General features: G+C 43.5%; 1 pseudogene; it reads left to right on the top strand.

Moving 5' to 3' along the window:
* LOC110259568 lies at positions 270-11,874 on the top strand (annotated as a pseudogene).

Below are 13,935 nucleotides of genomic sequence, written 5' to 3'. Positions count from 1 at the left end.
ACAATTGTACTCTTAGCCTGGGAACTTCAATATGCTGCAGGTGTGGCCTTAAAAAGACAAAAAATAAATAGAAACATACAAAGCAAAACACATGTATGGCCAAAAATATACAAGTTTAGTGGGGAGTGCCCTCTTGGGTATTTCAGACCCAGAACACAATGACTGCTCTGTGGTGCCCTCAATTCTTCCTTGTTGATGGATTAAAAACCCACAGATTTGGAAACAAAGACTCATTTCTCAGTGGATCACAGGTCTGAGCAGAATTCACAATGGGAATTAGAAATACTTCAAGTGACTATACCAACCGTCATGTGGGAGGCAGCTCAAGTGGATTTCAGGAGAAGAGTAGCGTCAGTGTGGTTGAACCAGGTGACAAGAGACACTGCAAGTCCATCAGCAGGTCATGAACTCATGGGACTGGATGCAGAATGGGCTGAGCCAAGGGCAGTAGAACAGGTTTGAAGAGGGCCCAGGAGGGCCCAGGCACTGGTCCTTCCAAAAGGCCTGGAGCCCATGACCATGCAGGTGAGCACACAGCTCAAGGGCCTGGGGGTGGATGAAAACTCCCCAGGAGCCTGCTCACCTGAGGCTCAAGAGCTATGCCAGGGGGGTCCAGTGGATGCAGCCTCACTGATAGTTTTCACTGAGTTCACTGGACATAGTGGGAGCCTTGTCATTGGCAGGGAGCCTTGTCATTGGCAGAAAGCCATTTGTGGTCCTGGCCACATGGATGTGCGCCAGTGATGCCCACCAGGCCACCAGATGCCATGGAATTTTGCAGAGAGTGAGGGGAGTCTGGGGGCCTCTGCAGGACAGGTGATTGTTCAGTGACAAGCAAGTCCCCGAGGGCTGTGAACCCAGGCAGCCAGAGTGCCTGGCTCCCTTCCACCCTGCCTGGTCCCTGCAGAGGCACCAGGCTCTCCATCCCTCTGCATATTCTGCCCTACCAATGACCAGCACTGGGAGGCTGGCCAAAGCTCCACTCTCCTGACTGTTCCCAGACTGGCCCAGGCCGGAAAGTCCTGAGGGGATGCCACAAGGACACATCCAGTTCACTACTGTGTGTGATCATCTACCACTTCTGATTTTTTGATCCTTACAGAGTTGAAAGTGCCAATGAAAATCAAAGGAGGAGGAGGAGTCCTAGAACCTGGTACCTCAGGAGTGCTGAGACCCAGCTGGGGTGGGTGAGCAGTGGGAACTTGATCTCTGTCCAGAAGCTCTGTTAAGGCTGGTCAGTATAAGTCCCACCCAAGGTCACACTGCAAAGGGACAGAGTCACAAAAGAGGACCTCCTTTGCTGCCACATCTTCTGTCTCTGTCTCTCTCTGTCCATCTGTCTCTCTGTCTCTGTCTCTCTCTGTCTTGAACTCCACCAGCTCCTGGACTGAGCCCAGGTCCCTCACTCTAACCACCAGAGCTCTGTCACCTGGTCCTGTGGTGCCCATCCAGTGTCACCATCTGTTCCTATCTGTGGAGCCAGCTGCACCATGATCACTGCAGATAAGGACCAGTTCTGTGTTGCAAGTGACACTGGATGCCACATCTGTGTTCTCTTTGGATGGCAAGTGTGACAGATCCCAGCTCTGGCCCCAGCCTTTCCCTGGAGTGGGAGTGACCCAGTAAGTCTGCTCCCCGCTGCAAAGCAGCCCCGAGAAACCCAGCTGCTTCCAAAGGCAAGAAAAAGCAGACAAACTAGGAGGGAAGAATCAAATTCCCAATTTGCAGAGGACATGGCTGACTAGACAATCTCGGGGCAGGTGCATGCGTATATTTCAAGGAAAGTTTTATCCAGATATATACCCAAGAGTGGGACTACTGGGTCATATGGTAGTTCTATGTATAGTTTTCCAAGATACCTCCAAACTGTTCTCCATAGTGGTTGTACCAGCTTACATTCCCACCAACAGTGCAGGAGGGTTCCCTTTTTCCACAACCTCTCCGGCATTTGCTATTTATGGACTTATTAATGATGGCCATTCTGACTGGTGTGAGGTGGTATCTCATGGTAGTTTTGATGTGCATTTCTCTAATAATCAGAGATGTTGTGCATTTTTTCATGTGCTTGTTGGCCATCTGTATATCTTCCTTGGAGAAATGTCTATCCAGGTCTTTTCCCCATTTTTCAATTGGGTTGTTGACTTTTTTGCCATTGAGTTGTATATGTTGTGTGTATATTTTAGAGATTAAGCCCTTGTCAGGTGCATCATTTGAAACTATTTTCTCCCATTCTGTAAGTTGTCTTTTTGGTTTATTTTGGTTTCCTTTGCTGTGCAAAAGCTTGTCAGTTTGATTAGGTCCCACTGGTTTATTTTTGCTTTTCTTTCTGTTGCTTTGGGAGACTGACCTGAGAAAACATTTGTAAGGTTGATATCAGAGAATGTTTTGCCTATGTTCTCTTCCAGAGGGTTGATGGTGTCTTGTCTTATATTTAAGTCTTTCAGACATTTTTGAGTTTATTTTTGTGCATGGTGTGAGGGTGTGTTCTAGTTTCATAGATTTGCATGCAACTGTCCAGATTTCCCAGCAATACTTGCTGAAAAGACTATCTTTTTCCTACTTTATGTCCTTGCCTCCTTTGTCAAAGATTAATTGACTGTAGGTGTCTGGGTTTCTTTCTGCATTCTCAAATCTGTTCCATTGGTCTGTATGTCTGTTTTGATACCAGTACCACACTGTCTTGATTACTGTGTCTTTGTGATATTGCCTGAAGTCTGTGAGAGTTTTGCCTCCTGCTTGGTTTTTGTTCCTCAGGATTGCTTTGGCAATTCTGTATCTTCTGTGGTTCCATACAAATTTTTGTATTCTTTGCTCTAGTTCTGTGAAAAATGTCATGGGTAATTTGATAGGAATTGCACTGAATCTGTAGATTGCTTTGGGTACTTTGGCCATTTTTACAATATTAACTTTTTCATCCCAGGAGCATGGAATATCTTCACTGATTTTTAACTTCCCACTGGTTGACACAGAATTATGGTGACCTGAAGAATAAAAGAGGTGGTTGGATTGTAAGGCTGCATTCTAGACCTCCTCATTCTATTCTACTTTATTTTATTTTATTATTTTATTTGCTTTTAGGGCACATCTGCAGCATATTGAAGTTCCCAGGTTAGGAGTCAAATGGGATCTGAAGCTGCCGGCCTACACCACAGCCACAGCAATACCAGATCTGAGCCACATCTGCAACCTACATCAGAGCTCACAGCAATGCCAGATCCTTAACCCACTGAGTGATCCCATGAATCGAACCCATATCTTCATGAATAATAGTCAGGTTTGTCAACCTCTGAGCCACAACAGGAACTCTTAGACCTCTTTAAACCAAGTCTTCAGGCAAACGGTTGCCCCAGTGTCCCATCGTGGAGGCAGTTCTGAGCACAAGAAGTCCTGGTGCTCCGGGGCTGACCACATGGCCATGTCCTCAAACAGCAGAAGAGAAGGGAAGGAGTGACTCACATTCCCAAGTCTTGTGTTTATAAAACCAGCACCTATAGCAGAGACCCAGCAACCAAGCCAGCAGTTCTGAGGCAGAAGTAGGTCAGGCTGAGCTGTGAGCTCAAGATGAGTTTTCTATTTAGAGCTTCCTTGACAAAAGCAGCATCTCCAAATATGGGCCTTTAGGAAACTGAGACCTTAGAGATCCTGCATGGCTGCAAAAAGCTGCCTCCTGGATGCCCTCAATCCCAAGGCACAGGAGAACAGCCAGCCTCCTGCAGCCTGTGCCCTCGTGGAAAGTCAAATCTGCCTTTGGCTGTAGGGAAGCTGCAGATACCAGGGCTTGCCAGGGGAGGACCAGTGCCTGAGGATAAAATTACCTTTTCTCAAGGTTGCACTAGCACTTGCAAAGAGCTTCTTACAGGCCGACTTCCAGACCTCCCTTGTGGTGCAGGTGGCCATCCCCACACCCTATCCCCAGTGAATCCTGTGCTGCCTCTTGTGAACCCTCAGCCACATCAGACCTTCCTGTGGGTTGCCCCTGCCACCCTGTGCCCAGGACACCATGATACCCTAAGTGCCACTCATTTACATTTATTAAGCACCTTTACACTTATTAAGCACCTACTGTGTGCTCAGTGCCATGCTGGGTGCCTAACAGTATCTAAATGAACCAGCCCTTCCAAACCCACCAATAGTGGAAATAGAGATTTTACCCTAAAAGACCCTGTTTCTCTTAAAGTCCTTTAGCATCTTCGGGCAGAGGGCAGGCCCTACTTGTTGGGGCAGAGCCCACCTGGCAGGCAGGAAGGCCACCACACTGGAAGGCTGACCACCTAAGAGGTGCAGGCAGGGCCCCCAATGCCCACACCCCCCTGAAGGGTACTCAGAGTCAGGGACTTGTGCCTCCTGTGCTCTGCTGAAATTGGGCACCTGGGCAGCACTTCCACTGGCCAGGGTTTGTCTTTTCCATCATTTCACTTTACAAGTGCTCCCTCTGACATGTGAGTGTGCAGATAATGCAGAAATGCAGTCTTTCAGTTGGTTTTATTTTATTTTATTTTAAAATATATTTATTTATTTAGAGGTATATAAAAGTTCCTTGGCCAGAGATTAAATCCAAGCCACAGCTGCCAAAACTCAGAATCATTTAACCCACTCTGCCAGGCAGGGAGATCCTGCACCTCTGCAGTGACCCAACCCAAGCCACTGCAATAGATCTATACATAGTATTTGATTTTTTGGAGCTATTATAAATGTTAGTTTTAAAATTTCTCATTCCCAATATTAATCTTTCCATTGCAATCTTGCATGCTGATGCCTCACCAAACTTGTGGAATAGTTCTACAAGTTTCTCTTAGAGATTCTTTGGAATTATTTATACAGATAATCATGTCATCTGCGAATAAAGAGAGTTATAGTTCACCTTTTCCAGTACATGCATTTTTATTTCTTTTTCACTGGGATGGCTAGGACTTCCAGTATGATGTTGCATAAGATTGGTAAGACTAGATTTCTTTGTTTTGTTACTAATCCATCTTTTGCTGTTATATGTCATATAAGCTGTAGTTTTAGGTAGATGACCCTTATTGTTGCCAAAACTCAGCCTCTGTCCACCAGTGCTCAATAGAAATGCAGAGACAGCTTTTATTGCTTTGCCAGGCAAAGTAGCCCACAGCAGGTTAATGCTCTAAAGACTGTGCCCCCTTTGAGAGAATTGTGGGGAGTTTTATAGTAAAAAGCAAACGAAACAAAACAGGCTTTCAGAGAGAAATCAGGATTGAGGGGAAAAAACATGCATTCTTCTTTTTTAAGGGGTTGTTTGTCATCAAAGCTGGTGTCAGGAGATCTCGGCATGATCAGGGTGGTTGTCTTCTGGGTTATTGCCTAGAATAACAGTACTTGAGAAATGGGCATATCGATCACAGATTAGAAAAAAACTAGGATATATCCTGAAAAAAACATCATGTGCTAATCATCTTTAACCCACAGGCAATTGTGCTCAGGGTGCCTAATCTTTAGCTTATGGGTGATTGAGTAAAGCCATGGGTGAGAAGGACAATGAAAGACTCTATGCATTCAGTTTTAAGTATTCCTTTCTAAAATAACCATAAGGAATATAACTTTTCTCTTAGGTGCATAAGATGTCTATGTCATTCTGTGTATCCCTTGAGAGGGAAGCAGGATCCTGCCCCAAGGCTGTACTGTTTTTTCACTGATCCTCCTTTGGTTTTGCATCTCCTTCCTTCCCTAACCAGAAATTGTCTGAATCTGCCCCTGGGAACTCAGGGAAGGCCATGGAGGCTGAATGAGGCCCATTTCCTAAAAACAAGAAATGTGGGACACAGACAATCTTTTGTGCCAGGAGCCCCAAAAGGCCTTGCTCAGTTACAGTGATTGGCTGTGACTGTTTCAGTTGTTGGGATAACTAGAATTCCCTTATTCTCTGGAAAGTTCCCCCTCATCAGCTGTTCCCCTCGCTCTGATATTTTACTCTTTGTGTTTTCATGGTCAGAAAAATGTGCAAGCATTAGTATGCAACTGGGAGATGCAGATAGAGAATCATGGAAACAGGCATGGTGAAGAGTGAGGGTTGGTGCTCTGTGGTTTCAAACTCCCACCCCAGGTGGCTGGGTTTTTTGGGTTTTTTTTTTTTTTTTTTTTTTTTTTTTGTCTTTTTGCCTTTTCTAGGGCCACTTCTGCAGCATATGGAGGTTCCCAGGCTAGGGGTCGAATCAGACCTGTAGCCACTGGCCTCTGCCAGAGCCTCAGCAACGTGGGGACCGAGCCGTATCTGCAACCTACACCGCAGGTCAAGGCAACGCCTGATCCTTAACCCACTAAGCAAGGCCAGGGATCTAACCCTCAACCTCACGGCTCCTAGTCGGATTTGTTAACCACTGCACCACGACAGGAACTCCCAGGGGGCTGTTTAGAAAAGGGTTTTTGAGAGTCAGGAAAGCCTTGAGAATCTCCACCCAGAACAGCAGCCAAAAAGCAGTTCCTGCATTGGCCTTTAGGTGGCAGTAGACCAATCTCTAGATCAGGAACAAAACCAAATCCAGATTATGCAAGGGCCCTGCTCTCCCTAAAAGAGGCTTCCCACATGGAAGAAAGTTAGTACAGAAGAGCTCATGGAGTCACAGTGCCTAAGTGGAAGATGGCAATTCCTCTCCCCATCTTCCCCATGTCTAGACACCTAGTACCGATAAGCATGCATTCCATCTTGAAACTTTGTTCTCCAGTGACTTCCATGAGGTCATCCTGGTTTTCATGCTGCATTAGCAGCTACTCTTGATGCTTGCTTTATTCATAAGAAATAAGTAACATACCTAAATGAGAACCTGTGTCCATCTTGACCCAGAGTCTATTATTCTTACAGAATACCACAATGTCAAGGCCCTAGTCAAAGGCATGGTCACTGTGGCCTGTGAGTCAGGTCTTGTGCAACAAAGAATGAGACAACAAAAAGGAAAGGATGAACAGGAGGCAGATCTGCATGAGGAGAAGACAATGAGGCATTATGCACCAATGTTCTTTCCCGCATTATGAAGTGTAATGGACCAGGTGGTGCTTCAACTGATTGATGTTTATGCCATTTGATCCTCCAAACAGGTCTACAAGTGTTTTCATTTTTCAGATGAGGATGTGGAGTAGGAAGTGTTGGGTCACCTGACCAAGAGTTAAGGTTTTACAGACTTGTGGACTGATCAAGAAGAATGATGTGGCCATGAGATGGCAGGTGTCCATAATGAGCTTTACCAGGGTGCACTCCGCCAGGTTGTTGCTAAGGGATGTCCCTCACAATATGAGACCTTCTAGAAGCTACATCACAGGGAGTACCATCCAAGGTGATGAGAGCAGGGGAGCTGCTGGGGTAGAGGGAAATGACAGGGGGTTGTGGGTCTAGGTGACATCATTCAGCAGCATGGGAGGAGCCTCTGCATCAGAGAGCACCAGTGGGAGTTGTGGCTTGAGGTCTTTGACAGCCAGATGTTTGTCTTATCTATGACTAGCAGATGCTGTGTGCAGTGGAGTATGATAAACAGACAGGTTCTAAATGGTTAAAAATCTGCTTATTAGGACACTGTAACAACTGGGTGTGTGAAATTAAGTATTATGCTGATGGGCTTGGAGCTAATGGGTCCTGGCCAGCTGTGCAGAAGTAAAAAATATGGGGCTAGTATACAGAAGGCTTCCTTGACTCACAGATGTAACCAAGCTCATCCAGCTGGTAGAAGGGAGGCTAGGGCTTAAGCCCTATTGCTCAATGGCCAGCTGGCATAGACTCTTCCTGACCAAATGGGCATTGGGTTCTTTTGGCCCAGGCACATGTGTGTCCCCCCTCCTCACACAACAACCTCCTGACTGCTGATTGGGATTCCAGATCCCAGGCAGGAAATGAGGATGTAACTTACACTCAGGGAAATTATGCCTGGAAGTAACCTTCCCAAGACCTAGTCTTAATCAGCCTTTTTTCTTCTATCTCAAGCTTTGCCATGGTTGCTCCAACAACACTTTAGGGAATGGTCCAGAGCACACTGGAAGTGGGTTCTAATTTTGTGTTCTAGCTGCCACACTCTCTGTCCCCCATCTGTGGAAGTGTCTGTCCCAGAATTTCCTGCCGGTGAACCTGAGGTCCTAAGGGTAAGTCAACATCAAACATTCTGTTCCACCCCCATCACACAGCAACATGTCCTGGAAATGTGAGGGTTTAGGGCCTGGCCCCATCCCTTGGACCACTTTTGATGTTCTTCATCATATACTGCAGCTTGATTTTTATTTCTATAAATTGTGGCCACTGGACTTTGGTCCTTCCAGGGTCATTTATCTGGGTCCCTTCTAGAATAATCCACTTGGACAGAGAAGGAGGTGAGTCTGTCCCAGGAGGGGATGCCACATGCGAACTTGGAGGGGAGGAGGAAAAGAGATGGAATTACTCTGAGGGATGTCTTGTTCCCACCTTTGCTGTGAGTATGAAAACCCTCTCACTCCCTACTGGACTCAATCTCCTCTGGACACTCAGATGAAAGGACAGGAAGTGTGTGGCAAGGGGAGAAATAGAGAAGAGAGAGTTACTTGATTAGCCTTACACAAGATCACTGTCCTGTACATATTTTTCATTGTAGATACTCAGTTCTATTTGATTTCTTTCTCTTTTTTTTAAGGCTATATATATATTGTTTGTTTGTTTTGTTTACTTTTTAGATCAGCACCTATGGCATAGAAGTTCCCAGGCTAGGAGTTGAATCAGAACTGCAGCTGCCAGCCTACACCATGGCCACAGCAGTGCCAGATCCGAGCCACAGCTGCAAATTACACCACAGCTCATGGCAATGCCGGGGCAAGATTTTTTGATGAAATTATTCACAAAATAAAATAAGACTATACAAAAGAGTCATCTAATAGAGACAATATTATAAGTTGGATATAAACCACATTATGTAAATCTAATTTTCATATTATGTTTAATAGTAACATGAATTCTGGAAATTTGTTGGTGCTGGACAATTGTCTTATGATAGACATGTGTATTCCAGGGACGGTATTTTATTGTGCAATTTATCTTCCTTACACTTCATCATCTTAAAAAAAAGATGGTGCTGAAAGAAAAAATAAAATTGTGATGGGCAGAGAGGGGAAGGGGTGGTGGAGAACCTACATCAATGCTTTGTGTTTCCTGGATATCGCTGCCTAGATACATCCATGGTTCATTTGAGGTCAAGGACAGTCCTGTAAATGAAGAAAAAAAAAAGTTTCATTCTAAGTACAAAGATAAAATCCAACCCAAAATACATAAAAATCTTCCTGAGCTTGAGTAATAATATCTAAGAGTGATTTTCTAGCTATAGTTGGTCTTTATTTCCTACTGCTATTATCAAAATTCCAGGTAATCCTTATAAATTTATAGCTGTGCCATCACATTTAGATGGCACATTAGAGATGATGTCATTTCAGTCCTACATAATCTTAGCCCAAACATGGAATAAGAACATTTTATAGTTCATTGTATGATGCCAGCATCACCAGATAAGAAAATTAAAGGGAAGTATATCATAAATAAGTAAGTATATATATAGGCAAATATTTGACATTAAATCATTTCCTTGATATATAAAAAAGATAATACAGAGTTCCTGTTGTAGTGCAGTGGTTAACAAATCTGACTAAGAACCATGGGGTTTCAGGTTTGATCCCTGGCCTTGCTCACTGGGTTAAGGATCTGGCATTGCTGTGGCTCTGGTGTAGGCCGGCGTCTTCAGCTCTGATCAGACCCATAGCCTTGGAACCTCCATATGCCATGGGAAGCAGCCCTAAAATGGCAAAAAAAAAAAAAAAAAAAAAAAAAAAGATAATACATCTTATCCAAGAAGTATTTAATCAAAAAAGTGGAACTTTGAGTAGTAGCAGTGGCGATGGCTGCAGCAGTGCTCCAACTCTCTATTTGATGCAGACTCCACCTTTTTTTTTAATTACTCAATGAATTTATTACATTTATAGTTGTACAATGATCATCACAATCCAATTTTAAAGAATTTCCATCTCACGACCCCAGCGCATCCCCCCACCCCCCAAAATGTCTCCTTTGGAAACCATAAGTTTTTCAAAGTTTGTGAGTCAGCATCTATTCTGCAAAGAAGTTCATTGTGGCCTTTTTTCGGGTTCCATATGTCAGTCAGTGAAAGCATTTGATGTTGGTGTCTCATTGTCTTACTGACTTCACTTAGCATGATAATTTCTAGGTCCATCCATGTTGCAAAAAATGCCGGTATTTCTTTCCTTTTAATGTCAGAGTGTATATATATATATACACATATTCCATTGTGTATATATGTACCACATCTTCTTGATCCACTCCTCTGTCGATGGACATTTTGAGCCTGAGAGAGGTCCTCAGCCAGCAGCCAGGCATCCAGCTTGGCGAAGCCATTGACCCAAGCCCCTTGGTGGCACCTTGTTCACCCAGGGGCAGTATAGGCACCCAGACCCCAACTCCAAGATAGGAGGCAAGCTGAGCAAGAAGAAGAAGGGGTACAGTGTGAATGATGAGAAGGCCAAGGACAAAGACAAGAAGGCCAAAGGAACCGGGGCAGAAGAGGAAGGAACTCCGAAGGACAATGAGATCCAGGCGGCTGCGGAGACCCTAGAGGTGAAGGAGGGCAAGGAAGATGCCATCTAGGCAGCCAAGGAAGAAGCACCAAAGGCAGAGACGGAGCAGAAGGAGGGATTGGAGGGGAAGCAGGAGCCCCCAAGGGATGCTGAGCATGAGGGGGCTGCTGCCTAGGCCCAGGGGCGGGCAGTGAAGCCTCCAAGGCTTTGGAGGCTGAGGTGATGGTGGAGCCCATGGCCCCACCAAGGATGACAAGAGCAAGGAGGCAGGGGAACCCACCTAGACTGAGGCTCCCCAAGGTTCTGCTGGGGAAGAAAAGTGATGGGGCCCCAGCTTCAGACTCAAAACCCAGCAGCCCTGAGGCTGCCCCATCCACCAAAGAGACCCCAGCAGCCACAAGCACCCAGTTCCATGCACAAGGCCCGGCCCCCGAAGCCCCCACAGCCCCGCAGATGAGGTCAAATCTGAGACCCTGAGCTAATTCAGTTCAAACCATAGGAGTCAAAGTAACAAAGACTCTGGAGAAAAAAATGCAGCTTATCCATGATCTGTCTGTCTCTCTTTCTCTCTCTGTCTCTCTCCTCTCCTACACTAACTGGTTTCAAATTGGAAGTAATGATAAGTATTGTCTGAGAAAAGGGATGTGGTCCCATCGAGGGAGGGAGGGGGTGGGGAGAATTCAAATAGTGTCTTTGTGGGGGAATATCTAATATACCTTCAGTCACCTCTCCCAATCAGCACTGAATGTCCCATTTCAGTACTGAAATGTCTGAAAGTACAGTACCTCTCTTTGTATCTGAACTGCTGTTACATGCACTCTGCCACTAAGATCCCAAACATCTCGTCTTCTCCAAGGGGGAACTGGGAATGAAGCATTTTGACTCTGCCCGCAGAGCCCATGCTAAGTCTATCAGATCTTGATGAAGGCAGTATTTTCTGAGTTTTCTTTTTAATTTACAGCCTTTCTTATTTTGATATATATTTTTTTAATGCTACGGATGAATGCCATTTTTCAGACAGGCCCCTTAGCCTGTCCACATGTATCTCCACACCAAGACTCCATGCTTCCGCCCCAGGTATTTTTGGGAAGAACAAACATTCTCTCATCCTACTCAGCTCCCCTAGATTTCTTATGACATGTTAAAACATGTCCAGGTTTGGGTGCATCTGTAGTTCTGTTCATTGGTCAGTGGAAATGAAGGAAAAAAAAAAAAGCCTGCATTCATTGAATGCAGTTCCAGTTTCTCATCCATTCTGTGTCACAGACACCAACATATCACTCATTGGAAAATAGAAAAAAAAAAAAGAAAAGAACAACAAAATATGTGCAATGGATACACTGAAATTGTATGTAATTATATAAATGGTGTAACAGTAATAAAGTAAAGCAATTCAAAAATGAACAAAATGCAAGTTTGGTATATCATTTCTATTTTATCAATATATTTCACCACATTAATAAAGTAGAAATACCAGTCACCTCAACAGATGTGGAGAATAGTTAATGATATTAAGCAAATATTTATAAAAATGCTCAACAAACTAGGGATAGAAGGTTAAAATGAAGAATTAACTGACTTGTTTTTTGTTAATTATCAATAGCATGGAACTTGGAAGCCCTAGAATTTTAGTTAGAAGGAGGAAAGCTTTTTTCCTTAGAAAAATTTGAATGAATTACTTCAGAGACTGAGGAATAAAGATAAAAATTAGGATCAAGGAGTTCCCGTCGTGGCGCAGTGGTTAACGAATCTGACTAGGAACCACGAGGTTGCGAGTTCGGTCCCTGCGCTTGCTCAGTGGGTTAACGATCCGGCGTTGCCGTGAGCTGTGGTGTAGGTTGCAGACACGGCTCGGATCCCGCGTTGCTGTGGCTCTGGCGTAGGCCGGTGGCTACAGCTCCGATTCAACCCCTAGCCTGGGAACCTCCATATGCCGCGGGAGCGGCCCAAGAAATAGCAACAACAACAACAAAAAGACAAAAGACAAAAAAAAAAAAAATTAGGATCAAGTCTCATTTCCTTTTGTAGCTGGCTTTAATTGAAGCAAATTCTCATAATATAAAATTAACCATTATAAAAGAAAAAAAGGTCAGTAGATTTAAACCATACTGTGCAACCACACCTGTACTTACCTCCAAAATATTTCCATCACCTCAAAAAAAGTGCTGTATCTATTAAGGAATTTTTTGCTTTCTTCTGCCCCCAAGTCCTGATAATGACCAGTCTTCTTTGTGTTTATATGTAATGTTTACCCATTTTGTATACTCCATATAAAATGAATCATAAAGTATGGGATTTTTGTGCTTGGCTTCTTTCATTTGGCATAATGTTTTCAAGGCTCATCCACATTACACCATATACTAGTACTTTGTTTTTATAGTTGAGTAATATTTCACTGTATATACCATATTTAATGTAGCCATTGATATTTTGAAGGACATTTGGGCCATTTTTCTTTATGGCTATTGTAAATAGTGCTGCTATGAACATTGAGCTGTGTGTATTTATTTGAATACCTGTCATCAATTCTAGTTGGTATATACCTAGGAGTGGAATTTCTGACTACCTGGAGTTAGATATGCTTTGAGGTTTGAGAGCACAATACCTAATATTGCACTCACTTCAGATATAAATTTCAAGTCTGAAGAATTCACAAAACCTAATTTGCTAATTTGTTAAAAGGGTTCAAGCAGTTTACCAAAAACTACACTAGCAATTATAATTTATCATGGGATAAGCATGCAGATCAGTATCCTACCCAAAGTAAGAGATACATAGGACAAAGTCTGTGAAAAGTTCAAAGAGACCCTTTCTCTTGACCCTTCTATGTTTGGAAACATAAGAGCATACATATACATACCCTCATAAGAAAATAGATAAGTAAATTAAACTTGGATTAATAAAAGCTCTCCCTAGAATATTGTCATATAGATGGTTTTCCCTTACATATTTATATGTCTTATGTCCAGATATGTAGTCTTGTCTATTTTTCTTAAGACTAAATGACTGGAGCTGATTATACAAATGCCCTAAGACTTTAGGAAAATAATGTACAGGCTAGATATCACATGGGACACTGTTAGCATCTAATTGCTGGAACTGCAGTCTTTAACACAATACATCAGTGATATTCTCTAGTTGCCACAGCCCTAAATTCTTGTTGGCATATATTTGTGATGCAGTTTGGTGCCAGGATTTAGTTTTCAGATTTGATCTTATCTTTAGTGTCTCTGGGTTTTCATATTTCATATGTTGGAAAATGGTAACATATTTTGGGGGGGTTGTATTTTAAAAGGTATCATATTTTTATACACATTTTCTAATATTTCATTTTTAGTATACATAAATGCAATTGATTTCTGAATGTTAATCTTGTATCTTGCTACTTTG

The sequence above is a fragment of the Sus scrofa genome, chromosome 2 (genome assembly GCF_000003025.6).
Source record: "Sus scrofa isolate TJ Tabasco breed Duroc chromosome 2, Sscrofa11.1, whole genome shotgun sequence".
NCBI classification, from domain to species: domain Eukaryota; kingdom Metazoa; phylum Chordata; class Mammalia; order Artiodactyla; family Suidae; genus Sus; species Sus scrofa.
This window is presented reverse-complemented; position numbering and strand designations above follow the sequence as displayed.